At 39.0% G+C, this 24,872-nt stretch overlaps 1 pseudogene; it reads left to right on the forward strand.

Moving 5' to 3' along the window:
• Window positions 1-4,627: 4,627 nt before the first annotated feature.
• On the forward strand, window positions 4,628-15,191 carry LOC127662687 (mitochondrial 2-oxodicarboxylate carrier-like; annotated as a pseudogene).
• Window positions 15,192-24,872: the final 9,681 nt, after the last annotated feature.

The raw sequence follows: 24,872 nt of genomic DNA on the forward strand, positions 1-24,872 counted from the left end.
AAGTGCTATAGATTGTCTATTTCAATGAAGGGGCTTGTTTGATCTTTAAGGCTGTAATAATCAGCACCAATTTACTTTCAGTTCCTTAAGCAAATTTTCATAATAATATTTAAATAATGACTACTGTATGTGTACGTACATTTTATTTTTCTCTTATTTCAAATGTAAAGTACAGATGCCATTTGAGTCAATAAGAGTAATATTTTGCAGATGCCATTGTTAGCAATGATCACTATTCAAAATTTCTCATTATGGCTTATTAACTGTTGTCGATCTACTCTGTCATGTTCGGAATGACCCTGCCTCTTTTCATCTCACTCCTTGATTTACAAGCCCAGAGCCTTTGTGGCATCCCAAACCAATGTCAAGGTTAAAGCCTCACGCGGAAATGACAATATTTGCAGATCAAGCATTCAGGTTGTTGACGAGGGACAGGACAGGACAGGACAGCCTCAAAGTCACCTGGGCCTCTGCTGCGAGCCGCATTCTCAGCAGTGTAAGATTACAACTGTGCACATATTCTTGCAAGAGATAAACAGCCAAACGTAAATATTCCCCATACGTTTCTCCATCAGCCCATTATTCATTGAGGGTCAGTCCAATAACAGGGATCAAACATTTTTGTCCCATTATCCAATTTGGTTAATGTGTCATTTCCTTCCTTTCCTTTTGTTATGTCGAAGGATGTGGCTGTGTGCTGAATGGGAAAAGTTGGGTTTTATGTAAATCAAAGACAAATCACACCTATACAAACACTGGCAGCTGGACCCACACATATCTAAATGTGTGAGCATTTGCTTATGAGAGCCAACTGCGTGCTTACATTTAGAGTCAAATTGGCATTCAGGCATAGTCAAACCATAGTCAAATGGGGTCTTGAGTGTGTGTGTAACAAATTGGAGCTTTATCTCACCACCTGATGTTTCTTAGACTGACCTCACCCAGGATACGTGGCCAGTGTTTGCATGCGCCATAAGTGTGGCGGGGACTTCCATTTGGTCAGATAATCCCGGCACATTGACAAAAGCCTAGCGCCGTCAGTCCCACTCTCAAACTCCCAGACACTTTATTCAACACAAAGCTCTGTTGCCATTTCACCAGTGCCAGACAAATGAAGCTTGTGACATCTGACACATCATGAAGTTGTTGAAATAGAGATTGTTTGTCATACGATGAGATGTGTTGAAGTATTTAGCCGTGGGTCAGAGGTGTCTGAGTCGTGGTCACGGCGTGGGCAAATTGGTCTTGCGTTCACGCTAATGGCCTCATCTCTGTTTACAGGAACAATAATATTTACACTCAACTAAATCAGCCGAGAACATATCTGTTGACTACTGGGGCATGTTTTCACAATAAAACGAAAGGAGTTCACGCCACTCTGTCCACCCTGTCCTCACATGTGTGTTCAATATCAATACATGCTTGAAGTAATACTGAGAAGTCGCTTTTGTATCAACCATCTTAGACACACCAATGGATGAAACATGACAAGCATTAGGTGTCAGAAACTGTTGGGACTGTGTTAATGAACTCAGTAGACCGGCCGAGCCAAAAAAAGTGACATTTTACATAAAGTTTATGTTTAAATTTGTTAATTAAAATCTGTATAATCATGTCTGTACTTAATCAGTTTTATAATGCTGCTTTGATACTATATTGTATGTATTTGTGAAATGCACTATACAAATAAAAAAGACATTTGGACCTTTGCGATTACTTTCCAAGTTCCAATTAAAATTAGGAAGAAAGTCTTAATTAAAATGGTAATTATGTTGGTATCAAACTTAAGTATGCATGCAAGGTTTAGGTACAACACTAATAAATAGGTCCAAAATGGGTGACGTGGCGATTTTAAGCATCACCATTCGTTATCATTCTTTCTAACCAATCAAATCAGACCTAAACCCAATGACAAACTTTTTTTTTTACACAATAGTTTCACAAACCGAAACTACAGCCTCAGTTCTATGTAAATGTTAGCTCTTTACCATACTGGAGGGTTTTTGAATGAGAGAATGAGGAGCTAAAAGAAAAGATCTGGTGTTTCCCTTGCTCAGGCTTGTTCTGACTTTGAGACTGACAGAAAGCAAAACAGAGTCAGGTTTCAGCTTCAGATAGAGATTGTATGCACTTCAAACAATGTCTGCTTCTCAGAGTGCACATGTCTGCATTTGGGTTAGCGAAAGCGTGGTGCAGCATTGATCAGACTGGATACTTATTTCGATTATGTTTGCTTCAGCAGGCTTGACAGTCTATGACTTCCTATCTAATATTTGAAATATTAAACTATCACACAATATTTTGTCTAAAGAACCACTCATTGACAGTTTGATATGTAGTTTGTGCTGTTACATTGTTGAACCTGTATCAGCCACAGTTATGCAAGTTTGCATGATATTAGTTATGATAGTATCTAAGTTAATTCAGAAGAAACTTATTTTAGCTTTCGATGTATATTCAAATTAGAGAAGAGGTAGGTGATAATGAGTTGAAATACAAAGCATGGTTATGTCTTCATTTGCTTATCATACCAATGATAAGTGTTACTGTGTAAGTCTATTTGCAATTTTGACTTACACTATATTTTTACAAGTATCCCTTAAAGCTATTTTCTTTGAAAGAATCGTGTCATCACAGCTCTGTCTTCCTACAAACGTATTCTTAATTGCATGGTAGCAGATGAAGAATCTCGCCCATTTTGGCAGAAATGCCAAGAGATGATTTGACTGTTTGAAACGTTTTAGACATAGTAAACCTAAAAAGATATTAGCTCTTTTCATTGAAGGCTTTTGTTTTTTCATATATGTGTTTTTTTGTATGTGTGTGTGTGTTTTTTAGACCAGTTTAACCTGTTCTGGTTTGGAAACAGTACCCTTACAACAATAGTGCAGCACAACTGAAGCTGTTTTGAGCTCAATGCATGATCATGGGGGTTGATTTCCATAGAATTGGCACTTCAAAAGCAAAATTCAACATTACTATGTATGGCAGTGGAACGGCTGCAAATGTGGTCACTTCTAAGTAACATACTCATAAGGCATTTTGACACATAACATTGGTTTCAACAGTAAATTTTACATTTGAAGGAACATTTCACCCAAAAATGAAAATTACCACTGTTTAGCGCTAAAAACAATGCAAATTCTCATGTAAACAAAAGTCCCTGTGAATGAGCTCCTTTCATAGTGCTCTTGCAAGGGACTTCAAGATTTTCACAGAAACATTACTTCAACATTGGGTTGTTTCTCACCAAAATCATACGCCTTCAGAAGACATTGAATGTAATGCATGAGTTGCGTGAGCTGCTTTTATGGTACTTGGGGTCCTTTTTAAAGGAATATTTCACCCAAAAATGAAAATTCTCTCATGATTTACTCATCCTCATCCCATCCCAGATGTGTATCTATCAAGGTAACGGTTACAGTTTTTCTCGATCGATTTTACACATTTCTCCAAATGATACTCAATGCTCTCAAAACAATTTTCACAGCTGACGAAACAGACCCTTAATTTTGCAGAACACTTCAATTTCACAGCATAATGAAAATCCAAAGTAAAGACCTTTTCTCACCTGTTTGTGTAAAATGTATCGAACTTTTAGTTGTTCCTGCTCTACCTCTAGAAAGAGGCTAAGGAAGTTTATTGTGGAATATAAATACTGTAAATAAAAAATAGCAGTCTTGCAACAGTAGATTGTATGAAGCTTAGCACTGTAATCACAAATGGTAACTGTGGACATTGATTGTGGCATGCAGACCAATGCCATAACTCCCTCTTCTTTTTTGTTTAGATTGAAGTCTCTGTAGATCTGTTCACATTTGACTGAACTATTTGTGACTCAGAGAGACTGTGATTCATAACATGATCAATTAGAGGGACTCTCGGTTCATCTGAGCCTCTTCTGTGTCTTCTTTACTCTTCTCTCTGCTCACCATCATTACACCATCTCCATTTGGTTATTCCTCAACTCTTTCAATGCTCACCCCTGATAGAGTTGAGAAAACATTCCCCTTCTCTCATTAAATTGTCCTCCTATTTCCTCTTACTTTACCCACTCTACCTCTTTTCAGTTTTCACCTCTTTGTCTTGTTCTTCCTCTTCTTCATCTTCCTCATTGTTTGTTTGCTCTGAATTTTGGTATTTGACCCTTTTTAGATTGCTAAGTCATGATAGTTATATGAAATTTTTGCCGTGTGCATTACTAACACTGCAGATATCAGTATGAAGGGATTTTACAACCTGACTTGTGCATTTGAGAATATGACTTGAATTTAGTTGTCTGTGTTAACTGTTTTGAAAGCATGAATCTTGGATCTGAGAACTTTTTGAGTTCAATTACAAAGCGGCGTGAGCTTACCCGAGACGTGACATTTCAACGCTGCACGCTCCGGTTCGGCGATATGTAGAACGGCGTCATTTTACGACGCGTCCGGGGTTTTAAACATCAAAAACCAGTTGGAGGGCCATTGCAGCCTATTACTTTTGAGTTTTATTGATCGCGGTCTCGACTCTCCACCCATTCGCGGCGTGAGCTTACCCGAGACGTGACATTTCAACACTGCACGCTCCGGTTCGGACTACCCTGCACGTCGAAAAATGACTCCAAAGGTATACCCGGCGCGTTAATATGCGACGAAACTGCCCGAAGCGTCCGTATGTGACGAGCCGGGGTGAGAATGTGTTGAAAAAGCACATCAGGCTTGATTGAAAAAATCGTTCTGTCACTGGGACGGATTCTTGTGTTCTCTTCATGTGACCAATGAGCTTTTTATTTTACTGAAGAACCGAAAAGACGTCCTCCTTCACAAACTGCATACCATCACAAACACCAATTGTAATCCATAGTGATTCTGTCACCAAGTGTTTTGCCTGTGTTTTTCTCCATACATGTTCTACGGCAAGCCTCCAGGGGATAAATACACAATCACACACTTTCATAAGGTAAAGTTAAGTGGTGCATCCCAACTCAAATGACAGGTTTTTCTCAATTGCTTTGGCTCAATTTTTGAATGAGAATTATTTTTTTCAACACATTTAGTTCAAATCTCTGAACATTTAGTTTCTTGTTCACACCAGATTTGATTCGTGTGAATCATCGCATGCAAAATGATCCATTCAATTATCAAAATCTGTCAGACATGCAGTTATATTCCATAATATCTATGATAAGGAGTTTTTTTTGTATGGATGTTTTGTTTCACTATATATGGAAGCGCAGCATAGTTCTAGCGGGAAGACTAGCAGCCGTACATCATCACATATTTAGCTGGGTAATTCCTAGCCAATCGCATGTAAGCCATTGCTTTATAAGTCTGCTCACAATCTATCACACTGCTGTTTCAGTATGCTAACACGGCAACCTCCACCACCCCACCACCACCAGATGAGCCCTGTCCTCGCCCTGCCTCCTATCTCCGGCAGGACATGACGGTTCCGGGTACAACTCCCTCAGACCGCCGGATGGAGCCTACGCCAAAGACAGAGACATTACTTTCGGTTTTACATTTATCAAATAAATGGCATCTTAAACTTTACTCAAGCCTTCGTGTCTTCCCGATAGAAATGACTTTACATTAAATGTGTAAACATTTTTGTGAATTTTCTGTTTGCATGTAACACACAGCTACAAAAATAAATTGACTGTATTCAAACAAATGTCCATATCCTATCTGTGTACTACAGTATAGTACAGTATTTTTCGAGTAAACATTTACCTACAGTTGAAATCGGTATGTAAAAACGCAGTGTGATATACAATAGCATTCAGCTAGACAAAACAGCTGTTCTTGTATAGTACAGTTAGCAGTTAGTGTCAACAAAAAAAGTAGAACAAAAATGCAATTTGTATATATCAAACATTTCCAGTGTTGACTGTCATGGTGAAAAAAAACATCTTAACATTTTGACACAAAAACAAATGCATTTTGGTGGTATTGGCCAATTTACTGACACAATAACTAGGTTTTGAAGCATGAATTAAAAGTTTTGTGTGAGTTACTACATTTTGCAGACATGAAATAGAGTCGTGATGTCCCATAAAATAGTTGTGACAATTGCACTTACAGTTTAGACAATGTTCAGACTGTTTTAAAAAAAATTAGCAATTGAGAAAACTCTACTAAATATAATAACAATTGGTGCAACCCACCCACATGGCCTGTGGCTTAGCATGCAGATTGCCATGCTGAACATTCATTCTTAAATGTAACTCGCAGTGAAATGCAAGCAAGTTTCTGTTTCTTTGGTGTATACAAAATGAAGTCAAAATGATAGATTGCTGTTTTGTTGAGCTCTGTAAGCATCAACACATGATTGGCCATTCAGATTCTTAAATGTGTCCTTTAAATTTTTGTTCATTTACATTACATGGGTCAGATCCGATGACTGATCTCTTTCCCTCAGCAGATTGTATGGCTTCTACAAGGGAATCCTTCCCCCATTTTCACTGAGAATCCAAAAAGAGCAGTGAAGATAACAGAAACCACATTTGACTCTAAGCTCGAACTCCTCACTTAAACCATACATGCTCTGATCTTTGCAACCTGGCCTGCCGAGTGTAAACACACACAGTCCACGTATGTATCCCCTCAACACAACAGCTCTCTCCAGCATGATCAAAAACACTTATCCCCTCTCTGTGTTTGTCGTCATGCCACATGTGTTTGCTGTTGAGAACTCCCAATATTGACCTATATGTCTAGAGATTGCTACCGGCCTCTCTTTAGTATCATGTAAAAACAGTACATAAATACACTCTTGAGTTCAGATGAGCTCTGACTGTGTCTGGCTTCATACCGTTGGTTTACGGGCACTTCAGAATGGGAGAGGAGAGGAGACGGAAAGGAGCATAGTTAATTTCTCACTTGTGGAATGGGTTTAATTAGATTATTTGAAAGACTCAACATGCTTGGTTTACCTTTACATTGATGATAAACAAGTTCTGTAAGTCTACTTGAACACTCCACGTCTGTTAATCAACCTACTAAACAGGCTTTGTGTATTCTATAGGCCTTGGCCTCCATCAGTCTTTCAGGATGGTTTATTATCTAATATCTGTCAAGCTTGAGCAAATCTTTACTAATGTAAAGAATGATATGGCGTCCTACCAGTAGTATGTGTGCATATTTATATTTGCGTAGTGTCATATTGAAAGCTTAGTGTCCTCATTTACCACAGTTGAGCTGTGTTTGCTTAGGGTGTGAGCATTCAGCTCATCTGTGTGTGTGTGTGTGTGTGTGTGTGTGTGTGTGTGTGTGTGTGTGTGTGTGTGTGCGTGCGTGCGTGTGTGTGTGTGTGTGTGTGTCTGGTCTGAGAGCACTTCCTAACACTGAAACCCTGTCCTGTCTCTGCAGTATTTCATCTTTGAGCAGTACAAGAAACTGTTGAGTTTTACTCCTTTATCACCAGGAATAGTAAGTCATCTGACAATCACACAATCACATCCACAGTCAATTGCAACACTATTACATGGCATGCTGGTAGCAGAAACAAGTTGTAATCGAGATGCATGCTGTTTAGTGAGGTGTGTGAGAGATTCACATTTCATTGACAGCGGTCTATCAGTGTGGTGGCAGGCTTGACGGATGTCTCTTGCCTGACAGCTCAGCCCTGCAGCCCATCTCACATCCAGAGCCTCTTTGTGCAGCCAGAAGAGGCAAAATATTCACCTGCCTTATCAATCACTCCATTCTCCACCCGCTCTTACTAGAGACGTCAATTTGTGCAGAGCCTGCGGGCACTGTTTAGAGTGTGATTTATGGAGTGTGTGAGGCAGGGAAGTTGAGTAAGATGGTCTGAACAGGCGTAAATGAGTTTAAGAGTGTATTTGAGCGGTAGCCCCACCTCCTTCTCTCCCCGCAGCTGAAATGCCTCGGTATGATTAATGAAGACATGTACAGTAATACTACAAATAAAAAATGAAAGAGTGGATTGCTGGTTTTGTAAACATGCTGCAGGCCTGTTCGAAGTAATGTCCATTTCACGACAAACTGGGGAAATTCGGGGAATACGAAAACTTTGTAATGAGGCTCACAATCTGTCTTGTATGCACAAGCATGTATACATGGCTATGCATACAGTATACAAACAGCTCCAGACACACATAAAAAGACATGATTTGCAAGTGTAGTCAACTAACACACACACTCTTTAAATTTTAGAGGTATTAATTGAGGGTGTGGGTGTGTACTAATTCAGCTCACTTTATGCAAACACACTCGGAGATCTCCTTTATCATCCTTCAAGTAGGCCTGAAGCCTGCTGACATATAGGTCAAGTGTTTGAAATGGGCGTCACAACTCATAAGACAAAAGCCTACCAAACAGAGTCCTTTTTACTGTTTGTATGAAAATGTTAAAACTTTTGACCCTATATGGCAAGCCATAGGGTCAAATTGTGTGCAGGATATGAATTATAGAGATCAACAAATACATATTCACTTTTCTATTTCTGCTCATTTTTGGTATCAATAATTTCAGTTGCACTAGTAAAAACATTAATTCTTTATCAAATATGACGTCAAGACTTGCAGAAATGTACATATTTGATATCAAAAATAGAAAAAGCCATATTTTTTCAAATCTGTAACTATTTTCACTAGTAGAATTTCACAATGATCTGTCATTCACTCTTATTCAAAACACAATTACAGATATCTACAGTATAATTCATTTCATACTAGTTGGATTGCCAAATATACATATCAGCTTACCAATTGAATTGTATTAAAGGTGCTATATGTATTAATTTTCAGTGTGCTAAATCATTTAATGACCATAATGTGTCATTAGCAAATTAGGAAACATGCTTGTTTTTGTGTTATCACAAACTGGCTTCTCCGATAACAGTGCTACAGCCAGTATATTCTTCTTTGAATTTCCATTCTGGGCCGGAATTTATGTTTATGTTTTGGCCTGTGTGATCCCGCCCACTGCCCACTCACCAATATTATTTCAACACTGCGTGCTGCAGCCATGGAAGCAGCAAACGAACTGGTTCAGAGATAACTGATTCCACCCGACCTATAAAACCTCACCATCCATCTAAATACCACCATGACTAGAGGCGTAGTAAAACAAGGATAAATATTGGAGATTGGATATTCTGGGCTTTAAGACAGCTTAAAGCCCAGAAATTCTTTAAAATGGATTCTGTTGCATGTCCTCATTCTGGCAACCTGCATGAGCTTTGAGTCTGGGCCGGGGCAGCCAACTCTCCAATATTTTGAATTTGGACTGCAGTGCCCATTTAAAACGCTTGTTGTCAGTCTAACATATAGCACCTTTAAACTAGTGAAAATGCTAGATTTTATTTAAAAAAAAAATATATATATATATATATATACAGTGGGTACGGAAAGTATTCAGACCCCCTTAAATTTTTCACTCTTTGTTATATTGCAGCCATTTGCTAAAATCATTTAAGTTCATTTTTTCCCTCATTATTGTACACACAGCACCCCATATTGACAGAAAAACACAGAATTGTTGACATTTTTGCACATTTATTAAAAAAGAAAAACTGAAATATCACATGGTCCTAAGTATTCAGACCCTTTGTTCAGTATTTAGTAGAAGCACCCTTTTGATCTAATACAGCCATGAGTCTCTTTGGGAAAGATGCAACAAGTTTTTCACATCTGGATTTGGGTATCCTCTGCCATTCCTCCTTGCAGATCCTCTCCAGTTCTGTCAGGTTGGATGGTAAACGTTGGTGGACAGCCATTTTCAGGTCTCTCCAGAGATGCTCAATTGGGTTTAAGTCAGGGCTCTGGCTGGGCCATTCAAGAACAGTCACGGAGTTGTTGTGAAGCCACTCCTTCGTTATTTTAACGGTGTGCTTAGGGTCATTGTCTTGTGGAAGGTGAACCTTCGGCCCAGTCTGAGGTCCAGAGCACTCTGGAGAAGGTTTTCGTCCAGGAGATCCCTGTACTTGGCCGCATTCATCTTTCCCTCGATTGCAACCAGTCGTCCTGTCCCTGCAGCTGAAAAACACCCCCACAGCATGATGCTGCCACCACCATGCTTCACTGTTGAGACTGTATTGTACAGGTGATGAGCAGTGCCTGGTTTTCTCCACACATACCGCTTAGCATTAAGGCCAAAAAGTTCTATCTTGGTCTCATCAGACCACAGAATCTTATTTATCACCATCTTGGAGTCCTTCAGGTGTTCTTTCATGTGTCTTGCACTGAGGAGAGGTTTCCGTCGGGCCACTCTGCCATAAAGCCCCGACTGGTGGATGGCTGCAGTGATGGTTGACTTACTACAACTTTCTCCCATCTCCTGACTGCATCTCTGGAGCTCAGCCACAGTGATCTTTGGGTTCTTCTTTACCTCTCTCACCAAGGCTCTTCTCCCCCCGATAGCTCAGTTTGGCCGGACGGCCAGCTCTAGGAAGGGTTCTGGTCATCCCAAACGTCTTCCATTTAAGGATTATGGAGGCCACTGTGCTCTTATGAACCTTAAGGGCAGCAGAACTTTTTTTGTAACCTTGGCCAGATCTGTGCCTTGCCACAATTATGTCTCTGAGCTCTTCAGGCAGTTCCTTTGACCTCATGATTCTCATTTGCTCTGACATGCACTGTGAGCTGTAAGGTCTTATATAGACAGGTGTGTGGCTTTCCTAATCAAGTCCAATCAGTATAATCAAACACAGCTGGACTCAACTGAAGGTGTAGAACCATATCAAGGATAATCAGAAGAAATGGACAGCACCTGAGTTAAATATATGAGTGTCACAGCAAAGGGTCTGAATACTTAGGACCATGTGATATTTCAGTTTTTCTTTTTTAATAAATGTGCAAAAATGTCAACAATTCTGTGTTTTTCTGTCAATATGGGGTGCTGTGTGTACAATAATGAGGAAAAAAAATGAACTTAAATGTTTTTAGCAAATGGCTGCAATATAACAAAGAGTGAAAAATTTAAGGGGGTCTGAATACTTTCCGTACCCACTGTATATATATATATCGTAAAATCTGTAAATTTTTTCAATGTGTTAGATTAGATATTTCAGATATCTGGAAATGGATTTCAGATATCAATATATTTGTGTGGTACTACAAATATCATAAAAGGTCTTCTTACTAATTAAAATCCACTGATTCTTGAGATAAGGGACAAAACAGGTTTTAAATCGTAGGTTTTATTTTTTTTTAATACTAAATTAATTTGAAATGGATTTAAATTTTGACAAAGGTCTCATCCACGACTGGATGTCAGCTACGAACCAGGTAACAGGTTTTTATTAAAGCGCTTATTTTTCTGAAAATGTACATTTATTTACTTCATAACTTACATCTTACTAAAAAGCATGCTATTTTAATTTGATCCATCCAACAAAAGTGTAAAGTCTAAATTATCTAATAATAGTGTTCAGTAAAGGAGTTAAACGATCAAATACATTCAATAAAAACAAAAACAAATCTGTTTTCATACTCTTGTGGAAACTACTTGACACTATGTTTTCATCAGTGTTGTACACTGGAGCCATTTTGTTTTTCCTGTGTTAAAGCTGTCTCTGTAACCTAAACAAAAATGCCCAAAATATTCAAATATGCTCTCCAAGTGTCACAATGGGATAACGGAGTTGACATGCCGAAGCTTTGACCACAGAGACTTAAATATTGTTTGTTAAAAAGATTTTTTTAAAAAATTTAATTTACCAGACCACGTGTCCTACTGTTGCATCCACCATGAGCAAGTGGGAAAGGGGTACTCAGAGTTATAGATGACCATAAAATTGTCTGATTTATTCAGTATTATAAAAAAATCGGAAACAGTTATAAATATAATTTAAAGTTTACTTTATATATTGTTTGATATCTTACAGATCCCCAACTTTCGTTTCATATTTATATTTATGAATTTGTTGCATTTTTTAACGTTTTGATTGGTAGTTTAACCTTGTTAGCTCTTGCTGAAGACAGGTTAAGATACATGTGCTTCCAAGTGTAGAGCATGCATTTTAAACATTCTATTGAAATTATATAAAACAAAATAGTATTCACATTTTTTTTAGATTTACCCTTTTCAGTATTTTTATTAGTGTGAATTTCTTGATTTTTAACATAAAGAGGACTTTTTTATGTAGGACATTTTTGTCCCTTATCTCAAGTGAATCACATTACAGAGATCAGAAATTGCCAATAGTGTAAACCAAATTACAGATATCAAAAAGAGCAATTAGTGAAAAAATTCAATTGTTTTGCACTAGTAACAATATAATTATGGATATAAAATTATCGTTTTACTAGTATGAAGTGCATTCCTAAAATGTGAAACTGGAATAAAGAAGCAATTCATTATAGATATCTGTATTTGTGTTTTGAATATGAGTGAATGACAGATAACTGGGAAATTCTGCTGGTGAATTACACACATTAAGAATTGATTTTACTAGTTGAAATTCAATTTTTTATGTAAAATTTGTCTTTATGCAAGTAATTACTGTATATCATTTTTAAGTATTAATGTTTTTACTAGTGTAAATGTAATTACTGAAATCAAATTTGTAGTAATTCCATTTCTGATATCAATAATTCAATTTTTAACTAGCAAAACGATAGACGATTCGTCTTGCCATATTGCCCCGTCATACAGCAGAGTTGAGTTATTGCAACATATGAAGTAATTCATCTTTGTCCTAGTCGTTTTGTCTTGGCTGCTTCATTCATCTTTGAATCCTGTCTGCATTTCCTTTCTACCCTCTCCAAATGATTGACAGTGGTTTCATTCATTTGTGAGTTCAAGTCGAGCTCTCTGTTTGGACAAACACATTTCTAAATGGTTAAGTCACACGGTAGCAGTGTTCATTCTGAGTTATGGCATTTTGTGAGACATACCTTCAGTGTCGATTAGTTATCTAAGAAATACAGTCTGATATGAATTAGAGGTAAAACAGCATTCTTTATTGTCTTTGTCTATTGTTTTAACGTCTCTTTCTGTCTTTCTCATTTGTCATGTGCTGTCACATTCACGTGTAATGTAATTCTGTCTGCCACAATCTGCTAGGCTCTTTCTGTGGCTGGTCTGGGGTCAGGGCTTACAGAGGCACTGGTTGTAAATCCATCTGAAGTAGTGAAAGTGAGCCTACAGGCCAACAGGGATTCATTCAAACAAGTAAGAGACTGCAGCTGTTTAATTGTCATCCTGACATTGCAATCTTTTTCCCTTTGTGATGTCACATGCCTTTGTTCATTTTGTGGTTCCTTATGTTGGTGTTTTTTCTGTTCCTCCATGCAGCAACCCACTACATTCGCACAGCCTTGTACTATTATAAGCGCAGACGGCTGTTGGGGCTTTGTTCAGGAGCAGGTTTGGTTGTTAGAAATAACTGATAATGATCAAAGATAATTGTAAATGATTAAAATCTATAGAACATAAATTAGAATCAACTTTAGCTTATTAATCCTTCAAATCAACAATCATCAAATAAAACTATGAATTATCAAAATCAATAGAATATTAATGAGAATTAATATTGTCTCAATATAGGATTGTTCTCTTTGGAAAGTTGACGTCCGGAGCACATTAACATACTAAAAGGGAACAATGAAGGCTTGAATCTGAGGTGCAGGTGCATGCAGAGCAATACCAAAACACTTCTCTTTAAAGTACATCAAAGTTTATTAATGCATTAATATCAATGAATAATCAATACTATTGATTATTCGATAAACTTCTGACTTCCATCTACAAACCTAATAGTAACATGATTAGATATGGTAACAGATACAAACCTATAATACATGAGAGGTGGGTAGGTGTGTGTGTGTGTGTGTGTGTGTGTGTGTGTGTGTGTGTGTGTGTGTGTGTGTGTGTGTGTGTGTGTGTGTGTGTGTGTGTGTGTGTGTGTGCACAAAATGGCGGGCGTGGCTCTCGTGTAGAGACTGGTTAATGGTGTCTGCCAGTTTAACGCGTGTCTCCACTGGTACGATAACTTGGGGATAAAGATGGGCTCTATCGTCAAATTATTTGTTCGCCAAATGTGTGTGCGGGCATGTTTGTGAGGGGTCGTGTGTGTGTGTGCGTTTAGTATGAGAGAGAGAGAACAGCTTAAGCTGGTTTAGTGATTGTGGAAGAGATGGCCGGTGAACGGCTCATCATCTGTCCGCCGCGGTCGTTGGTTCTTTAATGGATAAACTCAGGGTGCAAGTCTCATCCGCTATGGCGGAAATGCACAAACAGCCCAACGTAGTTGGACGACAACACAGCAAATCTAATTTGTGGTAACAGTAATTTACAATAATACCTTGAATATTATTAGCAGCAATGAGCAGACTCGGCGGTCTGTAAACTGTACAAGCAATAACCTTGATACACAAGAATAACATATAGAATAACATAAGAATAATTTATCTCTTAATTGAGTCGCATGAGGAAGTGGTTAAAATGTGTGTTCGTCCATCGATTAACTCCTACTCGGTTCTTCGAAGCTCGGGTGATGATGGGAGGCTGTATCCTTGCTCTGTCGGCGGGCGGTACGGCCGCTGATTCTTGGCAGGTTGGCAGAGAAATCAGCGAAGTCGACTCTGTTGAAGTAGGAAGAGAAATCTGCAGGCACGGACGCGGACTGCTCACGGTATCCTTTATATCCGTTAGCTTGCTCGGTGGAACACGGAGAATCTCGGTTCATCTAGCAAGATGGAGATTGTATGGCCAAAGTTCAGGTATGTACGTTACTTCCTTGGGCAACAAGGCTACACCTGGGAGCACCAGGGCTGCAACTAGACATGGTGCATTCTGTCACTGGAAGCAAGTTTAGGAATAATCTCTGGAGTTTTGTAATCTCAATGACATCATAGTTGAGGGACACATTCTGTCGTGCTTTTCATCCAATAGGAGTTGTAAAGTGAGCAAGGCATGATAGGATCTGTAGTCTGTTTGGACTCCCTTTGTTCGATTTTGGCAATGTTTTTGTGTTATCATGCTTTGAGTGTTCCTATGTGCCTGCGTCAGGCTTTATGATTATGTGTAGGCATGCCTTTGTCTCCTATCTAAGCATATGAGGCCCAACATGGCTTTGGGCTCCGTGGACTTAATAATAAGGGTCTCACCTCCACTCTGGGATGGCATGGTGTCTTCAACATGATCTACTTTGGTTCCTAATTTAACATTAAAGATGCCAAACTTGCTATACATGATCATGTCAGTCGTGGCTGGTGTGTTTCAGAAAGTGGAGAAGCATAGGTCACTCAATGATGTTTAAGTCTTTGTTTCTACAATGTTGCTACCAAAGGTTTTTGCTCAAACTATTAATCAAGCAATGAAAACATACAAGAAAATATATCCAACTGCAGAACTGTTTTTGCAAAAACACATTGATGATACAACAAATACAAAACTACATTGACTGAAAGCCCAATGTACAATAAAAAGAGTCCCAGAGAAGCACAGCGTCCATGCGGAATTCAAAATGAAGTGGGCTGCTCAATAGCACTCTATGGGTCATGCATCCTCTGACTTCTATGGACATATTCAGGGGTGGATTTATGATTTACGAGGCCCCAAGCAACCAACCAATCCGGGGCCCCATTTTTAAAGTTTTGCTTAAAAATGATGTGCAATTGATTTTAAATCATAATTTTAAATTCATCCTATAAGCTGTTGTAGCCATGTACATTCAAAATGTTTAATGAAATAAAAATCTAGTTAACTATTATGAGTGCATGTTTTCCAGTTTTTCCACAGGTAAATAAGCAATATGCATGTAAGTTTATTTTTCTTTTTTTTCTTGTTTTTTTGTGAACAAAATCCTACTAATTCACCCAGTAACATTTTGGAATTTAGTTGGTATTTATTAATATTATATTTATTAACATTACTTTGAAGATTTGTTTTATACATTAGTATTATTTTCACCTGGAGCTTATATTCTGATGCTACAGTGTATTGTCCATCATGTTGCTAAAGGCTGTATTATTTGATAGCATCGTAGGCAAGATTCGTAACAGTAAACACACAAGCACTGCGGCCAATCAGCACACTAGAGCAGAAGGGAAAAAAACATTGCCGATTATCTAGCGTTGAAACTTTGCTTCTTGCAGACCAGTCCCCTCTTTGCAACCTGAACGTTAAATCTTTGTGACACCTGTGCTAAAACCAATCTAGACACAGCACAACAAATGAAACAGAACGCAAGTGTCTCGACATTAACTTCAAACAGTGTCTAAAAATGTGCCGGTCACTGCGTGACACACTGAAGAAACAGCGAGACACGGTGCAGCAGTCAAGGACGTTCATCCAGCATGTTTACATGGGAAAACAAAGGAAAAACAGAGCAGATGCACGCAAAAACACGTTTGGTGTGAACGGCCCCTAACTCATCCGATTGCATGTATCTGAGCGTGAGAGTAAAACAAGTTTGGAAGCCCTATATATTTTTTCATAAATTACAAACCCAAAGTCCTGCTGACCTGAACCCAGCAGCTGACAATGGCCTGTGTGCCCAGAACAACATGTCACTTCTAGGTTTTTGCTGAGCTTTCGTACCGGGGTGGGGGCCCTCTCAACGTCCGAGGCCCCATGCAATTGCGTGGTTTGCATGGTGGTTAAAATCACTACTGGACATACTCATGTAGAAAAACACTTGGTGAGGTTACTTGAATGAATAGAGAAATGTGTTACACTTTGCACTTTTATTCACAAACATGCTGAAATAATAGAACATAATATTACATATATTAAACATGGGTGCATTACTAATTAAATTAAATGGGAAGTCGTGTTTCCCTTGCAGTCTTGAAGAAATCTCCATAGATGTGGGAACATTATATAAAAATGATCAAGACTCTTATATGTTGTATCTGAAATGTGTCAGTACATCTAGTGATAAACAGATTCTGAATATGTATATATAATGTAAGCAGAAATGTTGCATGTTTCATACGAACATACAAGCAACATTTTCCTTCACATACATTTTTATAATGCATCATATGAAAATGATGTATGAAGTTATGGTAGACCCTTTTCCTTTAGGATGTAGCCAAAGTATCAAACTATTATGAAATCCAGATTTTATATTTGACATGTATCCACAGAATGATGAGTGAACATGTAGCTTAGAGGATCAGCTATGCGCATTACCAGAGAGACAGGGAGGGAGGAGGAGGAGAGGAGCTGCTAAGATAAACCTCACTAATACCTTCCCTGTTTGCTCTCCATCACATCCTCAAAGGTTCAGATTACACATCCTGCAGGGCTCAACTCCCAAACAAAAGTTAATTTTGTTTAATGGAAACGTTACCATACGCCTTCTCCACATGTATAAACTGGAGCATTAGATTTACTCAAATGAACTAATTGGAAGCAGACTGAGGTATTTGTTGGGAGGAGAGTTACAATTGAAGTCCTTCTTGAAGATCGGTATTCCTTCTTCATCTGGTGCTAAGATCGTCATTGCCTGAGAAGCTAGAAGCCTCCAGCGCTCAATCATGTGAAGGAGCAGAGTTGACCAAGCCTGATTTGACTGTCCATTACAAAAAAATCCAAAATAACAATAGTCTGGCAGAACTGTACACAATGCTCGAGAGAGCTGGCCTTTGAGGTTTTAGGTGGAACATCTAATTTTCCCCAGTGTTTTCAAAACAGCTGCTCATTCTACAGGGATTAGGATCCACTTTAATTCATCTTGATGACCAATTGTTCTACTCCAGGGCTTTCAAACTCTTTAACAGCCTGTGGCAGATCAGTTCTTAATGTGGAAAAGGAGGAAGCGGGAGCCGGGTGAACAATCCACAGAAGACATTTAATAAACACTTTTCAGTGTATACCAAAACGGGGTGTTTTTCAGCACCACATAAAAATATGCACTGCTTTTCAGTCAGCTACATATAAACATAAAAACAAAACACACAGTCAGAGCATCTCTCTCTCTCTCTCTCTCTCTCTCTCTCTCTCTCTCTCTCTCTCTCTCTCTCTCTCTCTCTCTCTCTCGAACTTTGGCTCCGGCTCCTCTTTATTTCTCCCTTGGCTGATTGCGATCATCCTCCCCCAGCCGTCCCTCATTGCTTGGCCACGCCCCCCCCACCCCACCCCACCCCCACCCACACAACCATTTAACAGAAGACATAAGGAGCATTCACTGTGAGACTGACAACTCTTTTCTGTCTGTGAGAGTAAGGGTGAAGTATGCTACAAATGTAGTGGTATTGAAGAGAGTGTTTAGTGTGGAAAGTAGACATTAGGCAGAGCGCTGTTTGTGCAAAACAATGCTCCTCCCCTGCACAGCACCATTCAGGATTAGCTGTTGAAGTAGCATGTCGCACAGGGTGTCCGCTGCTTTCAGTGAGGTTGCTTTCATTTGTAAAAAAATATCCTGGCCAATTAGATGTCAGAGCTGTACTAGTTTGGGCTTCTTTTGGTACAGTAATATGCCAGTGTCGAGTCACAGCCCAATTACCCAAATTGTCCCCACATGCCTCCCAGTCTGCCTACATGAACTGTGTTTATAAGTCCTCTCCCAAAGTTTGCCCTTGACCACGTGACCCGGTTCAGCCAGTTGTTGAGCCTCGGTCTTCTCATGAAACGCTAATCTGTATTCCAGTTTTGCAATCATGTATCTGACTCCATGGCTCTGTTTAGCACTGTTTAGCCCAAACATATATATCAGAAACCTAAAATGCCTTCTAGAAATTTAGCATGTTCATTTATCATGTTGCATTTTTTCTTTTCCTTAAGTGTTGACATGAGCTCTCACTCCCTCCTTTTCTCTCCCTCCGTCTCTCGCTCTCTCTTTCTCCAGCTCATTTTCCATATCTGTCGTTTTTAGCTCATTATTCACCTGCTTTACTTTGTCCACATGTTCATTAATTTGTGTTTTCATATCAACAAGTCTGTCATCTCTGATTTTTGAATATGATGGCTCTACCTGTAAAACTGTCATTAAACAGTTATTGCATTTCACTTGTCTTTAATTTCAAAGATGATGTAATTATTTTAATGTTTAAATACTATTTTCTACCGCAAATGAATATGGAGATGCAGGTACTGTAGTTGGTTTGAGCGTCCTGATTAGCCGATATAGCAACATTTGCTCAACCAATGCCGTGAGTTTGGGGTGGGACTATATGTTTCTCTGGTCAGTGGTGGATGAAAAGAGTGTTTGGGAAACCTGTTTAATAAATGAATAATACAGAAATAACACACTTCACCATTAAATATTTAGCTGGCATTGAAGTAAAGCATTGTTTGTGGGTTTGTTGAATACAGGAAATTTGTGGGTTGATCATAATTACACATCCTATAAAAACACAATAGCTCTCTCTCTCTCTCTCTCTCTCTCTCTCTCTCTCTCTCTCTCTCTCTCTCCTGTTTCTTTCAATTTATCTCTTGAAGCTTGCTATCGGTTTGGTGTCAGGAACTGTTTCGCCCTGAACATTCCTTTTGATGTTGCTAAAAGTCGCATCCAGGGTCCTCAACCAAAGTATTCCAGGGCAAATGTACCGCAGCTGCTTTCAGACCATGGGCCTTGTGTACCGTGAGGAGGGGTAAGGCCGCACCATCCCATAACAACTACAGGTGTCAACATTTTTACCTGATAAGAAGCATTAAACCAACCAGAACTGCCACAAGGTTCACCTACAAGTACAATTACACAACATTTTATATGTATCCTCTGCCCATGGGGGACAAGAGGGCAAGTTTTGACAATGAGCACATTTTAGCACTTCTAAATCCCTGTGTGATTATATAGTCTTTTTGTTCCTGATCATTAGCTGCAATTCATGCTGAAATTTGACAAATTAAGCAATTATGACTTTTAGGAATCTTTTAGAATTATGTATGCCATTTTTCAGGACCTTATGTTTACTGAGAGACTCATTGGATGGATTATTTATGAAAATGTATTTGTCAAACTGCAGGATTATAGACAATGTACGTACAAGCATGATTGCAATAGTGAAAAACGTAAAAGATATGATTACCAAAGCACCCAAAATATGCACTATACATTCATTTAAATATTAAATAAAAATATTGATGTTGATTAAATGCTCATGGACATTTTACAGTATGTATTAACTACCCAAATGTTATATTGACCCAAAAGCAGCATTGACATTTGGCTCATGCACTACACTGTACATCTGTTTACAGTTAAAATAGTTAATCTGTACCAGTGTCAGAAAAAAAAAAAAAATTGTTATTAAGAGGCTATATTTGCTTCCTTGAATTGATTTAGTAGGGGGCATTTTTTCCTTTTTTTGACAAAAATGTTTTTAACATATATAACATATGAAAGTGTATCGTCCATTTATGTCAAATAAAAAAAAGTCACTAAACCCATAACTAGATAGCAAATATTAGATAACAGATTATTTTAGATTTTTTTTGTATATTATAACAGATAAGATACTTCTTTTTTTCTGAAAGTGGCATTTCAAGGAGGTTTTATGCAACCAGAGTGATGCTTCGGACTTTAACATTCATGTAAACACTGCTTTAATTCTGACGTGAGTGCTTGTTACTGAGCTGAGTCTCTGTTGGTGCCCAAAGTCTCTCTCCCTTTCTGTGATTTGACATGCTTCATGGGAAGCTGTGAAAGAGAATCAGTAGTTTTATGGCTCTTCGGGGTCTTGATTGGCCCCATTCACTCTGTACAAAAGCAGCCGCGACTCATTTGTTATTAGAGCCAAGTTATTGAGGCCTGATCTTGGGCAAAGTAGAGTGTGTGCACGTGTATGTGAGTTAGAGTGAGAGACACTGAAGCTGTTTTAGTTTTAGGGGTGCTGAGAGGGTACCCCCATCCTGTCCAGCCCTCTAACATGACACAGTCCTGGCTAATTAGTAGTCCCTATGGGAGACGTCGTTAACCAGGTCCTAACGAGGCGCGCGGCGCTCAGTGGGTCAGTCTAATCAGACAGCAGGGCAGAGAGGAAGTGGCTCAAGCCTTATTAACACCAGCACAAGCAGAGGACAGAGGCTGGGACAGAGAGACCGCCAGGCCCACTGCCAGAAATCAGCTTGAATGCATTAGGGCAGGTACACAACTAGGCCAGCTATTAGTGGCCAATACCTGCTTCAGCATCACAGACAGACCAACCTAGAGAGAGAAATCACTTAGCACTACCTTAAAGGAAAGGTTCAACCAAAAATGTTAATTTTGTCATCATTTACGCACCCTCATGTCGTTCTTAACCAGTATGACTTTCTGTCTTCCAAAAGGTGTTTTGAAGAATATTAATGCTTCTTTTTCCATACAACAAAAGCTTACAGTGAGCAGGCCCACATTAATGCAAGGACTTACCAGGGCTGAAGCGCCAGGACCTGTATCTCCAGGGGTCATTTGCGGGAGGACCACATGTAAATGCATTAAGCGGGAGACGGTGAAATAAACATAGAGACAGTGCGCAACAGTCTCCTGAGTGGCAGGGGCCCTGCAGAACAGTGACCCCTAGGGCACTACAGTACCTTAAAGGAATAGTTCACCCAACATTTTTTATTCTCTTATCATTTACTCACCCTCTTGCCATTCCAGATGTGTATGCCTTTCTGTCTTCTGCAGAATGCAAACAAAGATTTTTAGAAGAATATTTCAGCTCTGTAGGTCCATACAAGTGAAAGGGTGGCAACATAAAAGCACTCCAGACGATTCTGGTGGTTAAATCCATGTGTTCAGAAGTTATATGATAGGTGTAGGTAAGAAACAGATCAATATTTAAGTCCTTTTTTGTTATAAATCTTCTTTTGTATTCTGCAGAAGAAAGAAAGTCATACACATATGCCAAGTATGTGTATGACCCTGAGCCTCAACCACTGAGCCACCACTGGGGGCAGTGGTGGCTCAGTGGTTGAGGCTCAGGGTTACTGACCAGAAGGTTGGGGGTTCAAGCCCCAGCACCACCAAGATGCCACTGATGGGCCCTTGAGCAAGGCACTTAACTCCAGGTTGCTCCGGGGGGATTGTCCCTGTAATAAGTGCACTGTAAGTCGCTTTGGATAAAAGCGTCTGCCAAATGCATAAATGTAAATGTAAGTAAGTAGGTGAGTAAATCATGAGAAAATATTTCAACTATCGCTTTAAAAAGGCTTAATAGGACAGTTACCAGGGTCCAAAAAGGACTAAAAGCACTTTAGAAGGACATAAAAGTACTCTTTATGACTTCCGAGATGTTTTTAGTAGCATTGCGATAACTTGTGTGAGGACAGACCGAAATTTGTTGTTTATTACTGAAAATCTAGCTCCACCACAATAGCTCATATCTCATTTGCGCTTCTGCATATTCAAACTTGACCCATCACGATTGGTTATGAAATATGCAAGACCCAATCAAGTTTTCTGTCATTGATGTCAAACATGGCATAAGTTTGATGATTTAGGTGTCCTTTCACAAAGCAATTAAATGACTTAAAGGTTTATAGTACTTATATTGCATAATGCATGAGCTGTATGGATCATTTTTGATGGTACATATGACATTTCGAGAGTTTTAATAGTCCCAGTTCCAGTTCACTTTTGTTGTATGGAAAATAACAGCACTAAAGGAAGGTTCTGGGTTCAATAATTAACATTAGAGTTAGTAAGTATTAACATTAATAAACCTGAAAAATCTCCTTTTGTATTTCATATCTCTAAACAACATGAAGGTGAGTAAATGATGACAGAAATTTCTGACTAACGTCCACATATGTAAAATATTTCATTTTTTCTGCAGATATCTTGCCTTATTTAAAGGATTGATTCCCAAGATTATGAGACATGGACCAGGTAATATGAAATAATAGAATAACCATAGTCCAGTATGACAATTACTTATGCCAGTAAACTGACAGACTCATGTTTACTCTTATATAGGGGGCACAGTCATGGCTGCAGAAGAACAGGTGAAAATCTACACCTCTTTACCAACCGTACCACAGAGGCCTGTACTGCAGCCTTCTCCGGTTCTACCATCATTGTTCCCCAACAAGCTCCAAAAAGCACATTAAGTGTGCATAAAAGTGGTTAAATCAATGTCTTCAGAAGCAATATGATAGGTGTAGGTGAAAAACAGGTCAATATATAGTATTAATCTACACCTTTGACCAGCCCCAACCAGTAGGTGGCGATATGCCTGAAGAATGTGAATTGCAAAAAAACAAAAGACTCTGACTACCACCCCTGGAGTTGTGAGCTTGATTCCAGAGTGTGCTGAGTGACTCCAGCCAGGTCTCCTAAGCAACCAAATTGGCCCGGTTGCTGGGGAGGGTAGAGTCACATGGGGTAACCTCCTCGTGGTCGCTATAATGTGGTTCTCGCTCACTGTGTGGCGCATGGTGTGTTGTGCGTGGATGCCGCGGAGAATAGCGTGAAACCTCAAAATGCGCTATGTCTCCACGGTAACGCGCTCAACAAGCCACGATTGGTTATGAAATATGCAAGACCCAATCAAATTTTCTGTCATTGATGTCAAACATGGCATAAGTTTGATGATTTAGGTGTCCTTTCACAAAGCAATTAAATGACTTAAAGGTTTATAGTACTTATATTGCATAATGCATGAGCTGTATGGATCATTTTTGATGGTACATATGACATTTCGAGAGTTTTAATAGTCCCAGTTCCAGTTCACTTTTGTTGTATGGAAAATAACAGCACTAAAGGAAGGTTCTGGGTTCAATAATTAACATTAGAGTTAGTAAGTATTAACATTAATAAACCTGAAAAATCTCCTTTTGTATTTCATATCTCTAAACAACATGAAGGTGAGTAAATGATAGCGTGAAACCTCAAATAGCGTGAAACCTCAAAATGCGCTATGTGTCCACTGTAACGCGCTCAACAAGCCACGATTGGTTATGAAATATGCAAGACCCAATCAAATTTTCTGCTGGGGAGGGTAGAGTCACATGGGGTAACCTCCTCGTGATCGCTATAATGTGGTTCTCGCTCACTGTGTGGCGCATGGTGTGTTGTGCGTGGATGCCGCGGAGAATAGCGTGAAACCTCAAAATGCGCTATGTCTCCACGGTAACGCGCTCAACAAGCCACGTGATAAGATGCGGATTGACGGTCTGTGACGCGGAGGCAACTGAGATTCGTCCTCCGCCACCCAGATTGAGGCGAGTCACTACGCCAACACGTGGACTTAGAGTGCATTGGGAATTGGGCATTCCAAATTGGGGAGAAAATAAAGTTTAAAAAAAGAAGAAGAACAATGTGGATGTGAAAGTGGAGATTTATAGTAAAAAGGAATTACATTTTGATGTTTCTCACCCACACCTAAGATGTGAGTTTAACCACTGGAGTCATCTTGAGTTCTTTTATGCTGACTTAATGTGATTTTTGGAGATTCAGAATTCTGGTCACCATTCACTTGCATTGTATGGACCTACAGAGCTGAGATATTCTTCTAAAAGTCTTAATTTGTGTTCAACAGAAGAAAGTCAGACACATTTGGAATGGCATGAGAGTGAATGAAGAGAGAATGTTTTTTTATTATTGTGAGAACTATACTTTAAGTGTTTCAAATTCAGAGAAAAACACAATAGGCCATATCACCCTTAAATTTGGGGAATCCAAAATAGTTGAAAAAAACGTCTAAAAAAAAAGATAGATACAAAAATGAATGCAGTTATATGTACTCGAAAATGTTTACAGTTGATCAATTTTGTGATCTATGATAAAATGAGGAAATTTAGAAATTGTTTTGGTGTCTTTCAAAATAAAATTCTCGCAGTGTAAAATCTCTATTGAAATGTTGCAGTTGCAACATTGAAATCATCAGAATTTAAGGGATCGAGTTTAACTTACTGTAATGTACCGGATTGTAACTTGTATTTCTGGACTGGACTGTAATTCTTTGTTATTATTATTCTTTGTTAGGTGGAGGTGGAATCTCTGTGGTTTTGCTCTGTGGTGAGTCACCTGATTCGTTTTTTTTATGT

This window comes from Xyrauchen texanus, chromosome 22 (genome assembly GCF_025860055.1).
Source record: "Xyrauchen texanus isolate HMW12.3.18 chromosome 22, RBS_HiC_50CHRs, whole genome shotgun sequence".
In the NCBI taxonomy this organism is placed as follows: domain Eukaryota; kingdom Metazoa; phylum Chordata; class Actinopteri; order Cypriniformes; family Catostomidae; genus Xyrauchen; species Xyrauchen texanus.